The following is a 9,399-nucleotide window of genomic DNA, read 5'->3' on the forward strand; positions in this document are numbered from 1 at the left end:
ATATTAATACAAACTATTAGTAACACAGGATTAGAAAACCTTCACATCACACCAGAAAATAGTTTACAATTACCACTTAAACATTGCTAATCAGTACAGTGACACTGTGACCCTTAACTGCTATCTTTATTCCCAATCAAACAACAAAACCATCTCAGCTCTCAATCCACTTTCAAATGCAGTTAGCACTCAGGAATACCTGCTGTACAGAGATGTCTGGATACACAACTTTTAGGAAGAGAGATCTTTTAACGCTGCTTGAAAGAAAGATCTGACTCCTGTCAGAACCATGCAGAAACCCAGGCGGTATTTCTGTATTTGTTGACCCCGTTGGAACAATGCAGAGTCTGTAGTCTTCAGAAACTGTCTTTCATGTTTTGACTTCCATTTCCCAACTGCACAGTCTCTTGCCTACTCCGCTTTAGATCCTCCCATGAGTTGAAACGCAATGGGCGGGACTGTGTTTTCCAGGGCGGGACTGTGTTTTCCTGGGCAGCATCCCCCCCCCCCCCCAACGCCCGACCCACGCCGAGCGATTCTCCGAGGCCGATGGGCCTTCACGCCCGTTTCACCACGGCAGCAAACACACCTGCTCGCTGCCGTCGTGAAACGGGCGCCAGATGCCCATTTGGGGCATCTGGGGGCCCGATTGGCACGGCAGTACCACGGACGTGCCAAGGGGGGCATAGGCCCGCGATCGGTGGGCACCGATCGCGGGCCGTGCGTCCGTAACGGACGCACTCTTTTCCCTCCGCCGCCCACGCAAGATCAAGCCGCCACGTCCGGGGGGGAGAATCGGGCCCGGGAGTGGCCGTGAAAGCTGCCGTGGGTCACGGCCTGTCTCACGGCAGCCTTTACGATTCTCCGCATTTGCGGAGAATCTCGCCCCCCACGTCGCTGGGAAAACTGCGGGCATGCATCAGTTGTTGGCGCAACGGAGAATCCAGCTGGCAGAAAATCCAGCACCAGGGGCGGGATTCTCCCCTACCCGGCGGGGCGGGAGGTCCGGGCGTGATGGGGTGGCTTGAACCACTCAGGCGTCGGGCCGCCCCAAAGGTGCGGGAGCCTCCGTACCTTTAAGGGGCAAAGCCCTAACATTGAGGGGCTAGGCCTGAGACGGAGTGGTTGGCGCCCCGCGAGCCAGGGCCGAAAGGACTTTACCGGCTTCCGCCCCACCATGTTGAAGACTATGGCGAAGGCGGAAGGACAAGAGAGTCTCCACGGCACAGGCCCGCCCGCCGATCGGTGGACCCCGATCACGGGCCAGGCCACCGTGGGGGCACCCCCCGGGTCCAGATCGCCCTGCGCGCCCCCCCCCCCCCAGGACCCCGGAGCCCGCCCGAGCCGCCTGCACCCGCCGGTAAGGTAGGTGGTTTGATCCACGCCGGCGGGAGAGGCCTGACAGCGGAAGGACTTCGCCCCATTGCGGGCCGGACAATCGCCGGGGGGAGGGTTGCCCGCTGACAGACGCGGCGTGATTCCCGCCGCCGCCGAATCTCTGGTGCCGGAGACTTCGGGAGACGGCGAGGGCGGGATTCACGCCGGCCCCCTGGCGATTCTCCGACCCGGCGGGGGGAGTCGAAGAATCCCGCCCCGGGTATCTAATTAACAACTCCACAGGGAATTTTCTTATTCCAAACAAAACACCATTAGCCCAAGCTTTTACGACGCTTTAATTGTACCCTGGCTCTCACATTCGTTCAACACAGGATTCTTTAAAAATGTGACTCCGGCAGTCGTACACACACTGTCCTATTGCACCCAATACAAATAATACAATAAAACCGAAATACCTACATTTATAAGACCCTCCGACTATGTTCAATAAGCAACATGGAGAGGTGAATCCTCTGGCTTCCATGTTTGTGGAAGATCTGACCCTCTCATATCAGTAAAACCTGTACATCAGCCTGAAACACGCCATGGCTCAAATCGTATTCATTGAGACAAATGATTTGTTTCGAATAACCACATTGCGAATATTTTAACATTAATTAAAACCACACGTACACAGGTACAGCACGGGGTTAGATACAGAGTAAAGCTCCCTCTGCACTGTCCCCATCAAACACTCCCAGGACAGGTACAGCACGGGGTTAGATACAGAGTAAAGCTCCCTCTACACTGTCCCCATCAAACACTCCCAGGACAGGTACAGCACGGGGTTAGATACAGAGTAAAGCTCCCTCTACACTGTCCCCATCAAACACTCCCAGGACAGGTACAGCACGGGGTTAGATACAGAGTAAAGCTCCCTCTACACTGTCTCCATCAAACACTCCCAGGACAGGGACAGCACGGGGTTAGATACAGAGCAAAGCTCCCTCTACACTGTCCCCATCAAACACTCCCAGGGCAGGTACAGCACGGAGTTAGATACAGAGTAAAGCTCCCTCTACACTCTCCCCATCAAACACTCCCAGGACAGGTACAGCACGGAGTTAGATACAGAGTAAAGCTCCCTCTACACTGTCCCCATCAAACACTCCCAGGGCAGGTACAGCACGGGGTTAGATACAGAGTAAAGCTCCCTCTACACCGTCACCATCAAACACTCCCAGGACAGGTACAGCACGGGGTTAGATACAGAGTAAAGCTCCCTCTACACCGTCACCATCAAACACTCCCAGGACAGGTACAGCACGGGGTTAGATACAGAGTAAAGCTCCCTCTACACTGTCCCCCATCAAACACTCCCAGGACAGGTACAGCACGGGGCTAGATACAGAGTAAAGCTCCCTCTACACTGTCCCCAATGTGGGGGGGGGGGATGAGAAGCGAGCTTGGCAGAGTGGTTAATAGCGAGGACAAAGGTCGCAGGAGGATAAGGAAGTGTTGGTCAGATGGGCAGAGAAGGGGCAGATGGCATTTAACCCCGATAAGTGCGAGTTGATGCACTTTGGAAGGAGTAACACGACAAGGGTGTACTGAATGAATGGCAGGACACCGGGAAACTGAGAGGAACAGAGGGATCTTGCGGTGCTTGTCCACAGATCCCTGAAGGCGGTAGAGCAGGTGAATAGGTTGGTTAAGAAGGCATACGGGACACCAGCCTTTATCAGTTGTGGCTAAGGTTATCAGAGGAGGGAGGTTATGCAGGAGCTGGGCAGTAGTTTGGTGAGGCAATAGTTGAAGAGCTGTGTTCAGTTCTGGTCACCTCACTATAGGAAGGATGTGTTTGCATTGGAGAGGGTGCAGAGGAGATTCACCAGGTGGTGAATTGGGGCGACAGGGTGCACAGTGGTTAGCATCACTGCCTCCCAGCGCCAGGGACCCGGGTTCGATCCCGGCCTCGGGTGACTGTGCGGAGTCTGCACGTTCTCCCCCCGTGTGTGCGTGGGTTTCCTCCGGGTGCTCCGGTTTCCTCCCACAGCCCAAAGACGTGCAGGTTGGATGGATAGGCCATGACAGAATTAACCCTTAGTGTCCAACGTTCAGGTGAAGTTACGGGGATAGGGTGGGGGAGTGGGCCGAGGGACGGTGCTCCTTCGGAGGGTTGGTGCAAACACGATGGGCCGAATGGCCTCCTTCTGCATTGTAGGGGTTCTATGATTCCGTGAACAGGTTGGATAGGGAGGAGCTGTTCCCCCTCAGTTGAAGGGTCAATAACGAGGGGGCTGAATTTAAAGCTGAGGGGCAGGAGGTATGGAGGGGATTTGAGGGAATTGTTTTCACTCAGAGGGTGTTGGGAGTCTGGAATGCACCACCGAGGAGATTAGGCGAGGCGGGAATTTCCGCAACCTTTCAAAAGTACTCAGATGTCAAAACATTCAAGGCTATTGGGCAAGTGCTGGAAAGAGGGAGTGCCGCACTGTCAGAGGGTCAGTACAGAGGGAGTGCTGCACTGTCAGAGAGTCAGTACTGAGGGAGTGCTGCACTGTCAGAGGGTCAGTACTGAGGGAGTGCCGCACTGTCAGAGGGTCAGTACTGAGGGAGTGCTGCACTGTCAGAGGGTCAGTACTGAGGGAGCGCTGCCCTGTCAGAGGGTCAGTACTGAGGGAGTGCTGCGCTGTCAGAGGGTCAGTACTGAGGGAGTGCCGCACTGTCAGAGGGTCAGTACTGAGGGAGTGCTGCACTGTCGGAGGGTCAGTACTGAGGGAGTGCTGCACTGTCAGAGGGTCAGTACTGAGGGAGTGCTATACTGTCAGAGGGTCAGTACTGAGGGAGTGCTGCACTGTCAGGGGGTCAGTACTGAGGGAGTGCTGCACTGTCAGAGGGTCAGTACTGAGGGAGTGCTGCACTGTCAGAGGGTCAGTACTGAGGGAGTGCCGCACTGTCAGAGGGTCAGTGGTGAGGGAGCACTGCACTGTCAGAGGGTCAGTACTGAGGGAGTGCTGTACTGTCAGAGGGTGAGTACTGAGGGAGTGCTGCACTGTCAGAGGGTCAGTACTGAGGGAGCGCTGCACTGTCAGAGGGTCAGTACTGAGGGAGTGCTGCACTGTCAGAGGGTCGGTACTGAGGGAGTGCCACACTGTCAGAGGGTCAGTACTGAGGGAGTGCCGCACTGTCAGAGGGTCAGTACTGAGGGGGTGCTGCACTGTCAGAGGGTCAGTACTGAGGGAGTGCTGCACTGTCAGAGGGTCAGTACTGAGGGAGTGCCGCACTGTCAGAGGGTCAGTACTGAGGGAGTGCTGCACTGACAGAGGGTCAGTACTGAGGGAGTGCTGCACTGACAGAGGGTCAGTACTGAGGGAGTGCTGCACTGTCAGAGGGTCAGTACTGAGGGAGTGCTGCACTGTCAGAGGGTCAGTACTGAGGGAGTGCCGCACTGTCAGAGCGTCAGTACTGAGGGAGTGCTGCACTGTCAGAGGGTGCAGTACTGAGGGAGTGCCGCACTGTCAGAGGGTCAGTACTGAGGGAGTGCTGCACTGTCAGAGGGTCAGTACTGAGGGAGTGCCGCACTGTCAGAGGGTCAGTACTGAGGGAGTGCCGCACTGTCAGAGGGTCAGTACTGAGGGAGTGCTGCACTGTCAGAGGGTCAGTAGTGAGGGAGTGCCGCACTGTCAGAGGGTCAGTACTGAGGGAGTGCCGCACTGTCAGGGAGTCAGTACTGAGGGAGTGCTGCACTGTCAGAGGGTCAGTAGTGAGGGAGTGCCGCACTGTCAGAGGGTCAGTACTGAGGGAGCGCTTCCTGGCACCAATACCTGTCCCTCATTCATCATCGGTGAAGAGAGAAGATTGAATGAACCAGATTTGTCGTTTGTGGGGCCTTGCTGTTCGGGGATTAGCTCTTACACTGCTATGACCTCAGAAGCCAAGTGTATGTCAGGGAATTCCTGTACGAAGACCTGAGGTAGCGTCAGGATCTGTATAAACACAGGATTCCCCCACCCCCTCTTCCTCACCCTCTGCCAAGAATGTGCTGCCTCTCGAACAAAAGTGGTCATTAATAATCTTCCGTTTTATTTCTGGAGATGATATTGTTTGCCTTTGAAATGAGAATGATGTTCAGTCATTAATATATTGAAGTTAATTGCCCGCGGTTTATTAAGGGCAAAACATAACCAGCCACAGCTTTGCAGGTGGATCAAATCATGGATTTTATTTTTGTCGAATAATTTTCCGTCTCGAATTATTTGCCGTAAGCATATTTGTCCCTCGGAGTTGCCGATGTTGCAAAAATACCTGGTGCCCTCTCGAACTTTGCATTAAATGCGCGTCTTGCCTCAGGTATTGTGGTAATCATTTGGCAAAAATCTTAGTTTGGGGAGGTTGGAGATTGATTAAGTCTCCGGAATGTTCCACACACTTTGCTGGGAGAGATTGACGCAATCTGGTCACTCCCACACACACACTCTCTCTCTCGCTCTTTCTCTCTCGCACTCTTCATCTTTGCTTGCCGTCTATCTCTGTTCTCTTTGTCCGACTCTCGTTATCGCTCGCTGTCTCGCTCTGTTTTCCTTTCTACCTCTGCTGGCTTTCTCTCTCTCTCTCTCTCTCTCTTGTGCTATCTGCCTCTGTCGTCTTTCTGTCTATCTCTCTGCCTCTGTCACTCCCTGCTCTCTCTTTCCCTGTCTCGATCCCGTTTGTCCTCATCTCTCCTTTCTCTCTCTGTTTTTTTCTCTCTCCCGGTGTCTCGATCTTTTTGACTGTTATTGTTATCTCTCTTGCTCTCTGTTTTTCGCTTTCTGTCTCTCTCTGTATTTCGTTCTCTGTCCGTACCTTCGTCCTCTGTCTCAGTGTCTCTCTCACAGCCTCTCTGCTTTTATCTCTCACTGTCTGTGACTCTGTCCTCTCTGTCTCTCTCTTTCATTGTTGCTCTTGCTGTGGTGGTATGATTAGCATTGCAGCCTGCCATTGGTGTAGAACACCGGCTTACCATTGGCCCCGGTCGGTCATGTGCCTCTTGATCGATTGGTTGAGACCAGTCATGTGACGGCTCCCCAATTGGTCGAGAGGCTGAGTTAACCCCGCCTCCAGGGCGGGGTATAAATACCCAGTACTCCCGGCGGTCGTCCATTTACTGTAGTCGACTGCAGGGCTAACATCTAGCTGATTAAAGCCATACTTCTGTACAGCAACTCGTCTCGCGTTCAATTGATGGTACATCACTTGCTCAGTCTCTCTTTCCCCTCCCTATGTCTCTCCCTCTCTGTACCCTTTCTCTCTATCTCTCTCTTTGTCCATTCTCCTTCGCTGTCTCCTGAGCTGTCTCACTCGCCATCTCTCTGTTTTCCGCTCTCTTTATTTCATTGTACTCTCTCTTACGCTGTCTCTCTCGCTGTCTCACTCACTATCTCTCTGTTTTCCTCTGTCTCTATCTCTATCATTTTGTCCCCTCTCTCTCTGTCTCTCACTGTCTCCCTCTCACTCTCGCTGTTTGTTTTTCTCTCTATCTCACTCTATCTCGATCACTTTATCCCCTCTCTGTCTCTCATTGTCTCCCTCTCGCTGTCTGTTTTTTCTCTCTATCTGACGCTACCTCGATCACTTTATCCCCTCTCTGTCTCTCATTGTCTCCCTCTCGCTGTCTGTTTTTTCCCTCTATCTGACTCTATCGCTTTGTCCTCTCCCCCTCATCATCTCTCCCCCTTTCTCCCCGAGTGTCGCTCTCTGTTTTGCTCTCTCCTCCTGTCTCTCGCTCATTCTCTGTGCCTTTCTTTCTCCCTATCACAAACAAGATATTGAGGAACTGGGCGAAGGTGCGAAAGAGATTGGGAAGGATGGTGTGAGAGCTGGGCAGGCGTTCATCCCTCGGGAAAGACAGATCAAGCAGGAAGAGGAAGCTGCCGGGGGTTAGTCGGCTTTAAAACCGTGGAGGGCTTCGAGGGGGGAATTGTGAAGAAGATGGGGGCGATTCTCCGAGCCTCGGGCCGGGCCTACTCTCTGGTGCGGCCGACCCCTGTGGGGGCCAGAATCGGTCGTGCAAGGGCCCGGTTCACGACATCGTGAAACGCGACAGCGTTCACGACGATGCGAACACTTGGGCTCCATATTGGAGAATCGCCCCTGACGTTTCCACTGGAAGGGCCCTCAGAATCAGAGTCTTTCAGTATGAGGTGGTCAGATCGTTAACCAGAGTGTGGGGGTATGATTTGCATAGCTGTCTGCCATTGGTGCAGAACACCGGCTTACCATTGGCCCTGGTCGGTCATGTGCCTCTCGACCGATTGGTTGAGACCAGTCATGTGACGGCTCTCCGATTGGTCGAGAGGCTGAGTTAACCACGCCTCCATACCGAGGTATAAATAGTCAGAACACCCGGCGGTCGTCCATTTACTGTAGTCGACCGCAGGGCTAAGTTCTAGCTTATTAAAGCCTAACTTTTGTACAGCAACTCGCGACAGAGAGTGGGGGAAATTTGGAGCAGGCCGCTACCTGTATCCATGGGCGAATAGCAAAGGTGTGTTTCATGGGAATCTTGATAAAAACAAGAAGGTTTTCGTCCCATCCTGTCTGTACTGACCCTTGGAACGAGCACCCTACCCAAACCCACACCTCCACCCCATCCCAGTAACCCCACCTAACCTTTTTTGGACACTAAGGGACAATTTAGCACGGCCAATCCACCCAACCTGCGCGTCTTTGGACTGTGGGAGGAAACCGGAGCGCCCGGAGGAAACCCACGCACACACGGGGAGGAGAACGTGCAGACTCCGCACAGGCAGGGACCCAAGCGGGGAATCGAACCCGGGACCCTGGCGCTGTGAGGCAGCGACGCTAACCGCTGCCCCCCCCCCCCCCCCCCCCCAATGTCTTTGCCAATCAGAAATCAACAGAAGGATTCTCCGGGTCTCCGGCAGCCCACCCACACGTTACCCGACGGCCTGGGGTGACCACAATGGGAAACCAGGAGGCCTGGATGGAGAATCCCGTTGCCTGCAGGGGGCGCACCACGCAGCAAAACAGGGGTAACGGGACCCAAAATCCTGCCCCAAAGCTTTAAAATGAACAATCGATCCAACATCAATAGCTGTTTGTCGAAGACAGTTCTAGATTTCTATCACTCTCTTGTTCTCATTATATCTTCCCACGAGGTTTCTCCCTCTCTCTCACTCTCTCTTTCTATCTCTCTCTCTTTCTCAGTCTCTCTTTCTATCTCTCTCTGTCTCTTTCTCACTCTCAGTCTCTCATCTCTCCCTCCTTCTCTATCTCTCTCCTCTCCCTCTCTGTCTCTCTCTCACTCTCTCGTACTATCTGTCTCTTTCTCAGTCTCTCATCCCTCCTTCCCTCCTTCGCTATCTCTCTCCTCTCTCTCTCTCTCACTCTCTCTTACCAGCTCTCTCTGTCTCTTTCTCACTCTCAGCCTCTCATCCATCCTTCCCTCCCTCTCTATCTCTCCTCTCTCTCTCTCTTACCTTCTCTCTGTCTCTTTCTCACTCTGTCTCTCATCCCTCCTTCCCTCCTTCACTATCTCTCTCCTCTCTCTCTCTCTCACTCTCTCTTACCAGCTCTCTCTGTCTCTTTCTCACTCTCAGCCTCTCATCCATCCTTCCCTCCCTCTCTATCTCTCCTCTCTCTCTCTCTTACCTTCTCTCTGTCTCTTTCTCACTCTGTCTCTCATCCCTCCTTCCTTCCTCTTTAACTATCTCTCTCTCTCTCTCTCTCTCTCTTACCATCTCTCTCTGTCTCTTTCTCACTCTCAGCCTCTCATCCCTCCTTCCCTCCCTCTCTAACTATCTCTCCTCTCTCTCTCTCTTACCTTCTCTCTGTCTCTTTCTCACTCTGTCTCTCATCCCTCCTTCCCTCCCTCGCTAACTATCTCTCTTCTCGCTCTCTCTCACTCTCTCTTACCTTCTCTCTGTCTCCTTCTCCCTCTCAGTCTCTCATCCCTCCTTCCCTCCCTCTCTATCTCCTCTCTCCCTCGCTAACCATCTCTCTCTCTCTGTCTCTATCTCTCAGTTTCTCTGCATCTCTCATTAACCATCTCTGTCACTCCCTCTCTCTCTATCTTGGATT

This window comes from Scyliorhinus canicula, chromosome 31 (assembly GCF_902713615.1).
Source record: "Scyliorhinus canicula chromosome 31, sScyCan1.1, whole genome shotgun sequence".
NCBI lineage: Eukaryota > Metazoa > Chordata > Chondrichthyes > Carcharhiniformes > Scyliorhinidae > Scyliorhinus > Scyliorhinus canicula.